The sequence below is a fragment of the Dufourea novaeangliae genome, unplaced genomic scaffold, assembly GCF_001272555.1.
Source record: "Dufourea novaeangliae isolate 0120121106 unplaced genomic scaffold, ASM127255v1 scaffold6, whole genome shotgun sequence".
Taxonomy (NCBI): domain Eukaryota; kingdom Metazoa; phylum Arthropoda; class Insecta; order Hymenoptera; family Halictidae; genus Dufourea; species Dufourea novaeangliae.
Window position 1 is genome coordinate 1,686,501 of NW_015373900.1, and position 16,806 is coordinate 1,703,306.

At 35.0% G+C, this 16,806-nt stretch overlaps 1 protein-coding gene across 1 annotated transcript in view; it reads left to right on the forward strand.

The window, feature by feature from the left end:
• The window catches only part of LOC107193471, a 62,118-nt gene that overhangs the window by 30,584 nt on the left and 14,728 nt on the right, over nt 1-16,806 (forward strand). The window lies entirely within an intron of this gene.

A 16,806-nucleotide genomic window follows, 5' to 3' on the forward strand; every position in this document is an offset into this window, starting at 1 on the left:
ATTTTATATCCGTTTGAATATTTATTCTTTGATTTTTTTCTTGTATAATGAAATAATTGCATGTGGATTTATGTATTTCTTCCTTACGAATTCATATATGTCACACTGACTCCTTAATAACAGAATACTTAAGGAAAACTCTACTAAAACTAGGTTAGGTTTCACATGACTGCAGACGGTATTGGTGACATTAATAGCGTACGGCTTTGTTTTCGTAAGCAATCACTGCCACTACAGTAATTAAATAATTATTGAAATGTTTGTACCAATCACTATCACTTAAATATGAAACTAAAAAACTTAGCGAATCGTGGAATTAACATTATTTTCTATGATTTTTATATTATCTAAACATATAATCTAAACATTTTAATATGTTACTACCTAAAATATTACAATTATAGCCTTTTCTTTAGTACCTTGTTTTCCCTTTCGCTAGTAAGGAAGTCGACGTTTTTACTTTCCCAATCAACTAAAAATTTTTGATTATTTTACAAAAATTAATAAAAATAGGAAATTAAGTGCTGCTTTTTTACCACACGAATTACAGTTTTAATTGCATGCAGAATTTTCTTTATGTATAACTACGCAAAGTTTATTTATTGTTTTAATTAAAACAGTCTAAGATGATAATAATTCGGTAGGTGGCAATAAATGAATATTTTACCCTAGTTTAGAATATCGTAATGGATGTATAATAACTGCGTTAAATGATTTTACTTTATTTATAAACGAAAATTCTGATTATAAGGAGCAAAGAAGTTAGAATTTCTACAATCTTCCGCAGTCTAATTACATTTTACGACAGCCTCATAACCGTACCCTACCTTTTACGAACTCGAGCACGCGCAGCGATTACATATACATATGTATCACCCGTATTAACACTTTGAATACCATCGTCACCCACATACGGGTGATACCATTTTTAGTTCAAAAGTAGCATTATGACGAAATTTAGTTCAGCACTAAAGGCTACACTTTATGACGAAATATTAAACTTCTATAAAAAATTAAGGGGTCATTCTACTTCGATAGCCAAAAAAGTTAAGCTACAGTGAGTCACATGAGTATTTATACCCTTGCAATTCTTGAATTCGAATGATTAACATTCTTTAACAATATACATTCTGAAACGTTTATCGATACGGATATATTGTACAATAACTAAGCTTTCGAATGATATATCATTAATTGAAAATATTAATATACGTAAATGGAGACTTGAGCAAATCATCGAAAATTTAATCTCATAAAAGAATTTTCATGAATGTATCATCAAAGGTGAATGAAAAGGTATAGGTACATAGAATATACGTATACAAAAGGAACAATTTTTAGCTGCTTTTCTCGAATTTCTATTCTACTTTTACGAATTTAATACCAAACCTGTACAACAAAAACAAGACATGTCGGTAAGACGATGTAGGCGTTTGATTAGAATTAGTTTAAGGTTTAAACTAATTATTATTGGTAACCAACAAAAATTTTAATCATTTATAATGGTTATTCGTAACCAGAATAGTTTTAACAAACCACAGTTTTTGTTCACGTGATGTTTTGAAAAATTTCTTCGAGATTTATTAATATCTGGTTTCCATTTAAAGAAAAATTGTTATTTTTTACTTTTTCCCAAAAAATATTTAAAATAACTGTTATTTTTTATCTCTGATTTAAGTTTAACCGTGCAAGAGCCGGCGAACTCGAGTTCTAAAGAAAAATTAACGATAGTCAATTAGCCTGTTACTATTGTAAAATTAGCCAAATGTGGCTATTCGGTTCGGTATGATAGTCTTGTTTATTGAGAAAATAGTAACATTCTAATATTGACCATGCACTCTGTCCAGACACTTATTAACGGTGGTGTATGTAATTAAGACAAAGTATAACTACCGAACGAACGATTAGCCATCTTAATCCCGTCCTAGGCAACCCGAAATTAATTCAATCTTACAAATCGCCACGGTTCCCATCGTCCGTGAAACGTTTCTAGCGGCGACGCATCACACACAGAACCGCTGTGAAACTCGTTTACACGAAATAATTAACGGCGCACGGGTGACGTTAATGGGCAAACGGGGCCCGAGGCTACCTGCAATTGCCGATGCCACGGTTCGAACGCTATCTTAACGCCGGCTTATGTTGAATCGCTTGTTTCACATCGGCGGTACCAGGGAGACCTGTTCCAAGAATCTAAGGAGCCGAAAGGGGTTCCCCTTTAGACCGGATGGGATGATACTTTCCCACTGGTCCCGACCCTTTTCTGAGGGCCTCGAACCACCGACGAGATATAAGTAGGGTTGAATCACTGATCTGTATCACTGACGAGGTATAAAAATAGACTTTTCATCTTATGGGAGTTGGTGGCCCACCTAAATTGTAGTACCGACACGTCGTGTGTCAACATTCTCAGAACGTTTCCCGAATGTGTAAAAGTAACATTCCCTGTACGTTTTGGGAACGTTTAAAGAAATTTTAAAAACGCTATGGTAATATCTTAAAAGACGTATAAAAAACGGTTCCCAATTGTTTAAAATTGAGGTTGGGTTTCATTCTGTGCAAGGTGACAGGAATTAGGTTAGGTTGGTTTGTATTTAACAAATAAAAGATTAACTTTCCTGCGATTTCAGCACTTAGTAGAAATTAGATCTGGTTAGTTCCTGTTAATAAATAAAAGGTTAAATTTCCTATAAGGAATTATAATGAAAATATAGGTCTAGGGATTATGATCTCCAAGTACATTGCTTTTATTTATTTTTTCGCACAAAACCACTAGTGTCGTTACACTTCTCTATTGATTCTTTAAAGAATGACACCTTCTTCGTGGGGTTCCATTACCTTGCACGGAATAACATTAGCAAAAATACTAAACGAAACCACCCAACATTTAAGTCTTGAGAACATCCGTAGGACTTTTAGGACGGACGTTTCTAGAACATCCAAAATTTAAGTCTTAAAAACATCTGTAGGACTTTTGAGACGGATGTTTCTAGAACATCCGAAATTTAAATCTTGAAAACATCCGTAAGTCTTTTGGGACGGACGTTTCTAGAACATCCGAAATTTAAATCTTAAAAATATCCGTAGGACTTTTGGGACGGACGTTTCTAGAACATCCGAAATTTAAGTCTTAAAAACATCCGTAGGATTTTTGGGACGGACGTTTCTAGAACATACGAAATTTAAATCTTGAAAACATCCGTAGGACTTTTGGGACGGACGTTTCTCGAACATCCGAAATTTAAATCTTGAAAACATCCGTAGGACTTTTGGGACGGACGTTTCTCGAACATCCGAAATTTAAATCTTAAAAACATCCGTAGGACTTTTGGGACGGACGTTTCTAGAACATCCGAAATTTAAATCTTAAAAATATCCGTAGGACTTTTGGGACGGACGTTTCTAGAACATCCGAAATTTAAGTCTTACGTCCTAGGGATGTCCAAAATGGACGTAGGACATTCGGACATAAACAGGACATGAAACGGACGTCCTTATGATATACGGTGCTATCTAGGATAATGTCTACGAAACATCACATCTTCTTCAAACACACCAGGTGTTCTAATATGCTCGACTGGTATTGGAAATCAAGACAATAATACCAATCGATCTGTATATAAAACGAACCGTACGAACGGAATCTTGCGCACTCGAACGATCGAACACAGAGTCTACCCATTGCTAACCAAACGCGTCTACCTGCTGAATGTACTTGCATATGTATGTACGTATGTACATATGTATACATACTGCATTTCTAGGGAGTTCTGATTAAGCGAAACGAAGGACGAGAAGGTATACGGTGGCGACCTTGAGAGATCTTTGCACTCGCCGACTCTTTAGTCGCATCTTCGACCGCTTTATTCCCCGGTGCCGCCCCTTCGAAGGCCGCGAAATCGCTCCGCCCAGGTCATGGTCCACGCACCTGCACGCACGCGCGCTCTCGCATGTGCTACGCAACGAAGACGACGCCGCCGCCTTCGTCCTCGCCGCAACTGTTTTTCTTTTCTTCCGCCGCCGTGTTCACGGAAAAATCACGGGGATTATTAATATCGTTACGTTAAATAGCACCCTGGCCGGATGGTTCCGGTCGCGGAATTCCACTTATCGGCCCTTTCATCGGACTGGATGATTTATGGCGTTCTCGCACGCTTCGTCGATTTAAAGGCGCCTCGACGATAAACGATCTATAGAATGCGCCGTGGATCACGTCTTCCTCGTTTGGTGTTTCGACTGTTGTAATTGGACTCTGCGATGATTCAGAGGACCCTTTTTCTGAGGTCGGAGGATTTAACCTATTCATTCTTAAATTATTTAAAAATTATCAAAGAAATATTTTGTTGTATTTTTGTGTATGTTACATAACATATAAATGATTTACATGAAAATTTTAATCTGTTGAAATCGTCTAATGCCATTATTCATTCGTTGCCGTTTAAAATTTTTTTCTCTTTTATCCGAGTTATATGTAATGATACACGTTGTAATGTTATTATACATAATGAAACACAATGTTTCTTATCTGTAATTAATAAACCCTTTTGACACGTTTGAAAGAAATTAGAAGTTTGTAAGTTTCTATTGGATTTGTAGCAAATGGTCAACACTTGAATGCCATCAAATGAAAGAGACTTTTAAATGCACATTTTTTTCTAGCTGTCTAAAGAAGAAAGATTGATGAGAAGAATTGTACAGTAAATCCTCAATGAGTGTTCCAAGGTTCCTCGGCATTGAATATTAAATACTTCATAAACTAATGACCATAGGCGATTGAAATAAATATCATTGGCTTCAGAATTTCAAGCACTATCACTGCATGAAACCTCATTAAAAATTTGTTGTCTGTACTGAAGCGCCTTCGAGCACTCATCGAGAATTTACTGTACATGCCATTTGTGTGTGAACAGGGGAACTAATTGAACGTTTTAAACACCTTGTATCACAAAAACACTGCTATGTAACGTTTCTGTATGCAATTGACAATATGGTACACGTTTTTTTTTTACCACCTTGCTTCAAAAACGTTCGCCTTCGAAGATTTTTACTGACACAGTAATGTTTTGAACAGTACATTTTTCATATTTTTCTTTCAAAATACGCATAATCCCAACGTAAACGATCTAACTTTACGAAAATTTTTTAGTTTGTGCATTCTAATGTCTGTGACAGATGCTACACTGCACGCCAACAATAGCCGAAGAAAATAAAAAAAAATAAAGCAGAAAAAAAGAAACAAAAACATTTTTTTATAATTTAAGGATGGCTTCGCACATTTCAAGATTGTTTATTCTCATATTATCAATAGTTTTCTAAAAAAATTCACTAAAATTACTTGCTTTTAGAGCTGTTAAACGAGAATTCCCCTTTAAACATTCCGTCCAACAAATTCGTGTTTCGCGGTGTAAACGTCGTTAATCATCCAGCAAGATTAGTTCGAGCCCGAGCAAACAAGAAAAGGTACCATTAAAATTAATTCGCGGGTTATGTCACGCGTGAAAGGACGCCGATCCGTTGACGTATCGCAGCGTCACGGAACTTACGCGCTAAACGAGCCAGCTGTTGCGAAAACCGCCATTATTTACAGTCGAACGAAAATCATGTAAAGATGGTACACCTCACTTCCGGATTATTATTACTGCCGATTTGTAGGAGACTTTGATAGAAGTATCAGACAATTCTTCTTCTACATATTTTTTTGTTCGTTCCAGTGGAAACGTGCCTTAAAGTTCAATACGGGCTTTCCTATTTTCCTGTATATCTTGAAAACTATCGTAGATATAACAAAATTGTTGCAAAAAGAGTTTAGTCGATTTTTATGCTCGACAAGACTGTGCAATGAAATTGTTAAAAATTTGAAATTTAAATAATTACGTATGTAAATAAACAAATATTGTAACAATTTCATTACACAGTCTTATAGAGCATAAGAAACCATTATACTGTCGTTCAAACAATTTTTGTATACCTACCATAGTTTGCAAGATATACAAGAAAATATAAAACGCCACATTTACCTTTAAGGGATGTTCTCACCCTGAAGAACAAGAAAGTAGCAAAAAAATTCGAAATTTTCTGATACTTCTATCGAGGTCCCCTACAAACCTACAAAGTTTCGAAAAAAAAATTGAAATTTTCAATTTTCCTTGTCAGATGTAATATCGCACTCTCACGGCGCAGCGGAGCTAATGGCCTTTTGAGGAATCACGTATAGCTGTTACCACGCTTTGCGATCCATATAGTTGGACATGCTCGGTAACGTGGCTTAAATGCACCGGCCGCTAATTCTTTTTTACGAGACCGCGCGAGCGCAACTACAGAAATGTAACGAGAGTAATGAACAGGCGAGTAAAAAACGTGCCATTAACGAGCGCGCTGATCTGCAACGAGAAACAAGCGAGAACAGCCCCGTGCCCCCCCCCCTTCCGTCGGATACCTTTGATTGAGAATGTACCTCCAGTCTCATCTTCATTGTCAGCCGAGGATGACGATGAACTCTCGTTCTTCGCGAAATATTTTTTCGTGAACTGGACCAAACAAATTATTTTCAAAATATTAATTTATTGTTAATCAGTTTAATCAAATTTTTAATATTTATTCTTTAATTGGAATACATTTCTTATGAATATTAGACATTTCTTTATGGATATTAATAATATTAAGTATTTAGTATTTAATTTAGATAAATTTTCATAAAAAAAAGTAGTCCAAATTATGTCATGTTTGGTCTCATTTTAATCAGAATCTCACCAACATTAAAAAATTTACTGACATGTATTTATCTCAGAAACTGTCCACTTTAAGCCTTATATGATATAATACAGTGGTTCCTCAATTAATGCGACACGAACAACGGCGTTATTCTCATCATTAGGCGGGTCCCCCTTTGGAACTAATCTAAACAGTAAAAAATTAATCTACGAGAGACTGAAAACCGTCGCACTCATAGGGAAATTACTGTACTTTTTTATACAGTAAGTATTTAATACTTTATCGAACTTCGGGATGAGACATCGGGCATTGCATTTAAAAAACTAAAAGTGACCGTTATATAATGATAAAAATATGACACAGTAAACAAAAAACATATTATTAATTTGCATGATATTTCCTCCTTAATAACATTTAGCTATTGTTGAAAATTATTTTTTCATACAGCCAATAATATAGGAGTAATTGAAGTGATCATGTTAGTTAAACCACCCTGTATAATCACTAGAATACTGATCTAACATACAAAACAACATTTTATGATGTAATTTACAGAAACAGGATTAAAAACAGAAACTTCCTTTTTTTCTGAGGTTGTTTGTCTCAAGTTTGTAGACTTATAGAGTGATTCAAGACAAAGTAACGGGACGTTTTATTCGTGCCCGAACGCCCTTTAAGGGTGTGAAAACTAACATGGGGAAAGAATTTTGCAGTTTCTTGAATCGACGGGGACTTCTAGTATTTATAAAGCTTACCAAGGGAAACAAAAGTTGCCAAAAATGATTTTTAATAAAAATTAAATCTCTATTAATTTTAGTTATTTTAAAAAATATGGGGAAACAACCCAGATTGTAGGTCTAAGACGCCTTTAAGCCGTCTTCAAGGTGTCATGTGCTCTCTTTGAATATTGCAGTTTTTTAAATCAAGGATTCGTCCAGTATTTAGAAAGTCTCTCGAAAGATGCAGAAGTTCCCAAAAACGACATTTATTATGCAATAGCCAATAATGAAATTTCGGTTGATCTTTATTATTTCAAAAATGTATCGGAAAACAATTGCAGTTTCTTGGATCGAGTAGTTATACAGCGGTTATAGTGTCTCGTGGAAGGGGAAAAATATCCCGAGAACAACGAACTTATTTCTTGTAATAAGGCGAACATTCAGGTTTCTCTCCGCGGAGGCCTTTTCAGGGTTACGCGAAACGACTGTCGATACCGCGAACGATAATGGGGATTCTAACGGCGCGACGGTCCACGTCTTCGCCGAGAGTCGCCGACAAACCCTCTTGTCCTTCGACGGAAATTGCATAGCCGGGACACGGCTCTTTTGTCGTAGTAACGATCTACAGCCGCGTGGATCCAATAAGAACGGACCACTTAATGGAAAACGACAACCACCTCTGTCTCTGTCTCCGAGTGGTGAATAATGAATCATGCTCGCGTAATTAATTTATAAAATTCTAGATAGTAAAACTGTAGACAGAGAATATTCTACACAAAGAAATAAATACGAAAGCAACAAATATACAAGGCGTCGTGTGCTATCTGGGCAGTGGGCAAGTGAAATTAATTTCTTGGGGATTTAATTTTGGAAACATGAATTTTAATTCTCTTACACAGGGTGTCTCGTGTAAGTGCGACTCCTCGAATATCTTTTTTAATTGTGAAAATGTAAAATATTTTTTATACGTAATTTGAATGGTATTAAGTGGCCAATACCCAAATAGCACAGTGAATATAAGAAAGTGAAATAGAAAAAAGATTATTACAATTCAAATAATTTCCAATTATTTCAATTTTTTCAGTTATAAATAAAATTAACACAGAAAAAAGCTTGTCAATTATACATATTAGACAGAAAGAAATCAAATTACACGACAATTTTCAATTTACAAAATAATTTTTTTTTTATTTTTGTCCCATTTTTTAGAAGAATCGACCACTGTCCGATGCTGCCTACGTTCGTTTGTTATTCAATCGTAAAATTCTGAGCTCTTCTTGACGCGCCCATTCGAGAATACGAATAATAATAAGCCGCCCCGCGGCCGGCAGCCTCGACAAAGGGTGAATACGGAACCATTCAGAGCTTTTATGCGAATAACGTTTCAAAGGGACTGAACGCTTCGTTAACAACAATTCTGCGCGGTTCCGTTTGCCGCCTCGTATAACTTTGCTAACGAGAACCACGGTTTTAAATCTCTCATAATCGACGCCATTTTCAACGTGCATACAATGCACAAAACAAAATTCTTATGATCCCTTTTAAATTATTCGATTCAATGTTAAATAGGCTGTACACCTTTATTCTAAATCGCATCCTTTTAAATTAGTTTCTAAAAACGGAATTAAACAAAGAAATTCCTTTTATTTCTTCGTAAAAATTGTATACACAATTTGTTTTAAATCACTTGTAATCGACGCCATTTTGAACGTGTATACAATGGACAAGGCAAAATTCTTACGATCCCTAATGAAATTTTTGGATTCAATATTGAATAAACCGTACACCTTTATTCTAAATTACATCCTTTTAAATTAATTTATAAAAACAGAAATGAACAAAAAATAGCTTTTTTTCTTTCGTAAATATTGTATTCCATTGAGAATGCAGTAATAATGTGGTCAAGTATTCCTGACACTTTTATTATACTTTATTATATTGTATTTAGGGTTTGTTGTAAATAGATTTTATGCTATTTATGGTACACTGTAAAAAGTATTTTACTATAGTAAAATATTATACCCTGTAGTACAATACTGTAGTGAAAAGGTTAATAAGACTTAACACAATTTTTCTGGTGGAACCCTTATTGTTGGTGGAGTAAAGAAATACCTATTTGATCAGTTTCTGCTAACAGATCCATAAAAACTCGTATTTTCATAAACATTCACAATCTAATTTGTAAATGCATAAAATCAACAATCCATTTATAAATTTAACGATTTTAAATTTACTGTTAGATTGGTGTGAAAAAACTGACCATTCATGTCTGTTGCCTGATAATTCTCTACAGTTTGCATAGATGGTGTGATTTTCGCAAGTTTATTCGTTCGAACACTTTAATTTTGTAAAATCCATCCTTTATTTCCATGTAAAAATAATCGATGAAATTTCTGGTTTTCTTTTATTTATGTATTCATCTTTGCCTCAGCTTACAACTTGTAAATACCTTTTATTCGAATAGTTATTTAAATAATATGTTCATCTAAAAATGCCCAACTCTGCTTACAAGCCATTAGCGACCACTGTTATATTAAGTATTCTACAGATAAATTACCTAGCCTACTTAAATATAACTGGTGAGTTGAGTGGTTTTATTCCTAGCTTGGAATTGTAATAGAAATAACGGCTAGATTGGCACGTTCAAATGGCCACTGTGTCTACTCGATGAAAAAAGTGGCAATAACGATGGCACTCAAACTTTTACGAACCGGTAAGGTAGAAGGTAGCTCGCGCGTTTAGTACTTTATACTTTTATCAATATTACCAATCTAATATGAATGATTAATATTTTAAACTACTTCAAAATACTGAAATGGAAAAAAATTACAAATAAATGGAAAAAAAACAAACATTTTTTTCCTTATTGGAAAACGATTTTAATTTCTGTTTTACTTTTTAAGACAAAATTGGAAAGTTCGTCGTACAAACCAAAGGAAAACAAGTTACGTTGACGCTCAAAGCAGACACGCGTAGAAAATACTATCAAATGCATTGAAACCTAAGTTTGCATACTTTGATCTTAATTTTTAGTTTTATTTGATCGTTAACATACTTTCTTTCCGTGTTATCATAATCTCTGTAAAAAAATCTATAACCATTCAAAGTCCATAATTTTTTATGATAATTTCATTTTTTGTAACTAAATAAAAAGTGATTAACATAAGGCTCGTGTTAAAAAGAGATTTTTATAACGTTCCTTTTTCAATAATTTTACCATTGACCCAGCGATTTTTTGGTAGCAATCGAAAGTTGAAACTTTTAAGAACGTTCTGTTAAATATCCAACTAAATTCATATTTATTAAAAATTTGCGTGAGCACCTTTAAACGAATCGAGGAATATATTCTGCTCGGGATAAATAAACCATGCTCGCAAAGCCCCATGAGCACGATTTTTTTGCCCCTTAATTTTTCTCATTTCTTCCTTGTCGTGCGATGCTAATGAGGAAACACGACCGACGATAAATCAGGGAACGCCGTGAATAATGGACCTTCATGAACTCTTGCGAGCCTCCGAGTGATTCCAGGCCCTTGTTTCCCGGCCAAAGTCTTTGTCTTGCAAATACACACCGTTTACCATATAATGGAGGGGCCCGTGTTACGATTTTGAGTACCTATGCTCGCGTAAAATAATAAACGAGCTCTCGAACAAAATGTTCCAGAACAACGACGTTCTTTTACCCTTCTTTCGTTCTTAAATTCACTATGCGCTAGCTACTTTGCAAACTGAACACGTGTACGCACATTGAATCGCATTAGACGTTAATTGAGCTGTTGAAAGCATTAATGGTGTAAGTCAGATTTTAATCAATTTTAGTTAACATCGTAGGAAGATAACTCTAACTTCGTTAATATAAATTAATAGAATTTAAGAGATTAAGATCGAATTTAATGGGATTTACTGGGATTTACTGGGATTTAATGGAGTTTAATGGAATTGAAGGGAATTTAATGGAATTTACTGGAATTTAATGGAATTCAATGACGTTATTGGAATTCAATGGAATTCAATGTTATGTAATGGAATTTAATAGTGTGTAACGTAATGTAATGGGATTTAATAGTGTGTAACGGAATGTAATAAAATTTACTAAAATTTAATAGAATTCAATACCATTCAATAGAATTTAATTTACTGAAATAATAATATAATTATCCGAATACATTCATTATATCCAATACAATCAGTATACTCAATTATTATGATGTCATCACACATCTAATGAACATATTTATTATAATCAATGTATATTCGAATGTACTCATAGGAGTATATCAATTCAGGGGCGGAGTGGGGGGGGGGGTGTACAAGAAATTTTTTAAACCTCCAAGTGTGTAGTATTTGAAAAGTATATTTCCTGACTTACACCATTAATGCCTTGAAGAGCTTAATTGTCTTGTAAATATTTGATCGTTCTTACGATTATGTTTCCGCATAATTAAGAATGGTATCCTTCAAAAGATGAGTCTTATGTCAGCAGTCTGTGGTCACAAGGTCACCAAACAGTGGATCTCGATAATTCCTATTACATTCATTATGCTTTTATGTATTGGGTGTACCAGTAATTAACCCCCATTATATTCTGTTGGGTTCAATACATATTTTCTAGGAAATTAATACCCTATGGTGTTCGAGTCATATCTGTCCTCGTTTTTCAAGGCACACCGCCATTTTTAAAGCACAAAAGAATGACGTAGACCAGGGTCGGTGTAGAGTAATGTCTATTCAATACAATTTAATGGAAGTCAATAAAATTTATTAGAATCCAATAAAATTCGAAGGAATTAAATAAAATTTAATTTACTTAAATAGTAATATAATTATCCCGGAAGCAGAGATACGTTAATTATATCCAATATAATCAAAATTCGTACCCAATATTTTCAATATTTCAAAAAGGATTTGATTCGGATTAATTCGAATATTGAAACCAAAATTTTTTTTATTTACCTGAATGTATAATAAATAAAGTCCAGGAAATTTCTCTACCGTATCTACTTTTCTTTCTTTAAACAAAAATTCCTAAGTGTTACCATTTTCTTCCGGCCACTAAATGGGAAAGGGGCCTTAAAAAACAACTGCTTAGTTATATTTATGACGTCTACACTGATGCTTCAGCATGCAAAAAAAATGTTCGCCGGTAATTTCATTGATTTCGATCGCGTTCCCGTTAATTCCATCGTCATCCCTCAAAAGCCAATTTACAGCGAATTCCTTAAAGTCCTGAAATGGCCCCATCATTCGGACGAATTTTATTTTACGGTGTCAAACGCTCCGGAAGCCACGCGCACGCGTTATAACGGTCATAAAGTCACCACCAAAAGGCACCTGGAGAACGTTAATGATATTCCGGTTGCGTCACCAGTGTACAAGTCCCCGATGATTCGGTTCCCACTTTCCGATGGCAACGACCTCGATGTGCACACACACACACACACACGATGGCTTCCGATTACATGACCATGAGGTCAATCGACGACGACCGGTTGGACGGTATTACTTAACCGTGAAATTATTTTTCACCGTTGATCGACTCGTTAGCTTCCGATCGACGCGCGTGAATTAAATCGCGCTCGACCGCCATTGATCGCCAAACAGTCGTTACGAGCTGTTACGATCGAGGCTCTTAATCCGATTCAATATGGCGTGTCTGTCGAGAAATTAATATATTGTATGTATAGAAGGCAAGACGATAAATCAATTTCATGTCGACTGTGCAATGAATGTTTCATTAAATTTGATTTAAAAATTTGTTAAAAATGTTTCGTTTATTACTTTTGATCCAACTTTATTTCTGTTTGATCGCTTTAATAGAGTATTATCCTGTCACTTTTGAAGCTATCAACAAAGGATAAATATAACGATCGATCAATTTTCCTTCGGAAATCATTGAAATTGATAAATTAATTTCGTCTCGACTATACAATGTATGTTTGATTAATTTTGATTTAAACATTTTTGAAAAATGTCCTGTTTATGACTTTTGATTCAACTTCATTTCTATTTCATCGTTTTAATCGATTATTCTCGTGTCACTCTTGCAGCTACCAACAAAGGATAAGTATGATGATCGATCAATCTTTCTTGACAAACCATTGGAGTTGGTAAATCAATTTAATCTCAACTGTACAATAAATGTTTTTTTCATTAATTTTGCTTTAACTTTATTTCTACCGAATTGCTTCGCTTGTAATTGAAAAAATGTGATGAAAATTGAGAATTCATGTTGGAAATTCAAATTAGGAATTCATGTTGAGAATTCAAGTTGCAAAATCGAGTTGGGAATTCAAATATAGAATTCAAGTTAAACTCAGATAAAAATTGGTGAACTATACTAAATGTAGTAGACGTCAGACAACCTTAGAATAAAGAAAAGTCGGCAGAGCCCGAGAAACATTGGAAATTTAAAAAATTTACAACGACTCTGTAAAAATGCTCATTGAAAAAGATATGAAACTATTAATTTTAGATATTAAATATAATATTTGTCTATTCGAAACAGATATTTTCTAATCGATTTTTTCGAATTCTTAAGAACTGCGAATTAAAGAAGTCAAGATCATCGACACTATTTAGGTAACAAGTGTAACGTCCCCTAATCATTCATTCTTCTTTTTTACCGACCAGCTGAAACGCCCGAGGAGTGTTTCATTTTTTAAAAGTCATTCCTCCTTGCATCGTATAATACGTTGATTCAGTGGTTTCGTGCCAAGACCATGTGATAAATCAACCTTCGCAACGGACCATGACAAACGTTACACCGTATCCTATAACGATCTCGCATCTTCCCATTTTTCAGTGTTCAAAGAAACTAATGTCGGTTTTGGTCCACTTACGGAGCCTTGAGAACTTGATGTTTTTTTCGAATCCGGTGTCAATCGTCACGCCACATCTTTTGTTCCGCTTCGATTGACAAATGAATAGTCTCCATTCCATTGGAATTGTGAAAACAAATTCCCATTTACAAAAACAACATAGAAAAATTGTGTTTTCGTTTGAATTATATCGCCCTAACAATTTCTATATACAATATAAACAAAGAAGATGAAAAGTTAATTAACGATGGCGATCGATTGATGAAGAAGTATAAAATTCAAAATGAAGTTAATCTCTGACAAAATACGAATTCCTCCGGTAATTTTTTTTGTTAATGGAAAAATTTTCCAGCTAATGATGAATTCGTGAACAAGCAGTCCAAACATGTTTGGATTTTTTCAATCACAAGTTCAAACAGAGTTCAGTTGTGGCGAGGCGACAAAACGTTTGATTGAACTTTGTTTGGACTGTTTGAACATCTTGTCAGGACTTCAGAGTGCAAATGTGGCGAGGCGATCGAACGCCGATCAAACGTTCGTTTAAACTTTCTTTGGACTGTTCAAACTCCTTCTCTGGAGTTCAAACGTAGTTAGGTCTTGGAGGGGCGACTAAACACCAATCAAACGTTTGATCTTAGCTCTGTTTAGACTGTTGGAACATTTCATCAGGAGTTCAAACACAGTTAGATCGTAGCGAGGCGATTAAACACCGATGAAACTTTTGATTGCACTCTGTTTGGACTGTTTGAACGTTTGACCGAAGAATGTTTGAACTGTTTGAACCTATCACCTGGAGTTCGAGCACAGTTCAATCGTGCAGAAGCAACGGAACAATGATCGAACAATTGATCTTCACTCTGTTTGGACTGTTTGAACGAGTCGTCAGGAGTTCAAACAGAGTTCGAATGTAGCGAGGCTATCGAACGCCAATCAAACGTTCGTTTGAACTTTGTTTGAGCTGTCTGAACCCCTCCTCTGGAGTTCAAACGCAGTTAGGTCGTGGTAAGGCGACTAAACACCAATCAAACGTTTGATCTTAGCTCTGTTTAGACTATTTGAACATTTCATCAGGAGTTCAAACACAGTTCGGTTGTGGTAAGGCGACTAAATACAAATCGAACATTTAATCTTAGCTCTGTATGGATTGTTTGAACATCTCATCAGGAGTCCAAACATGTTTGAACTCTTCGATCACCCATCACTATTTCCACTGTCGGAAAACCTCAAGATAAAACGTTAGTCATAGATGCTTCACTCTAAATCGATAAGATTCGAGGCGTATAACCATGACAAATACGGTAAAGAGTACCCACTGCGTTGTAGATAATAATAATAGATTATTATTTACCATACCAATCGCACCGTGTACCTACATATATCGTCGATCAAGATGATACGGTGTTTTCTGTACGGTACCACTTACCGTGTCTCGCCGCCTCGAAAACCATTTCTTTCCTGTTTCGACTTATTTCTTTTTTTTTTTTATTACTATTTCTTCCTCGAGTATTCCGTCCCAACGCGCCAGTCCCGTTATCGGCATTGCCATACGGCTGACTAAATTTATCGTGCGTTCGGATTATTGAATCGTTGAACGGCACCGGTTAAGTTGGTCAGTGAATGCGGGGCCGACGCGCGAAAGGATGAGGTCTAATGCTCGAGGACTGAATATTGAGCACTCGACAAACAATAAATTTCATTAATACGGGGCAGAAAATTTATTTTTCTTATAACGATACGGTATCTTCCGTTGCATGTAAAGAGTAGCTACGATGTGAAAACTCTTGGTATCTAAAGATCAGTTCTTTATCAAGTTGTTACACAGCTCAGTAACTATTTTTTTATTTTGAGCCGCAGCACAGTATTCGATAGATATACAGGGTGTGCCGCATAAAACAGGCCACCTAAATATCTTCTCTATCTGGGATCATACGAGAAATAATTTTTACGCGATTTAAATGGTTTCAAGAGACGAATCAGATGATGGAAAATTTTTATAAGTATATTTAAAATTTTTAGAGTTCAAGGTCGTTACAAGGTCATACTATTATATATGGATAAACGCATAATAATGTTAGCTATAACATTTAACAGGAAAAATTATGTGCATACGCGTACAAAAACATGGGTGACTTTGAAAAACCATTAACAAATTACACTTATTAAAAATTTGTTTTACATACCATCTAGTACAATGACCTATTTATGAAGGTACATAAAGAAACATGTTATTCCATTTTAAAAAAACGATGTTGACCTTCATACGACTTCCACGCGTCCACCAATCAAAAAACTATTCACATCAAATTATGTGCTCCTCGATACCATGCAAATTTGGTCTGACACGTTTTTTTTATCATCAGTAACAGCCGAGATACTCAAGTGACCCCTTTTAGCTGTCTCACCCTGTATACACTGGCCGAAATTTGTGTAAAGTCACCATGCCTTTTTATGAATTCTTATAATTATTCCATACCGGCGAAAAATTTGTGTTTGGTAGCATTTGGGAATTCATTAAAGAAAGCGTACACATCGGTTTCAAAATATAAATACATATAAGAA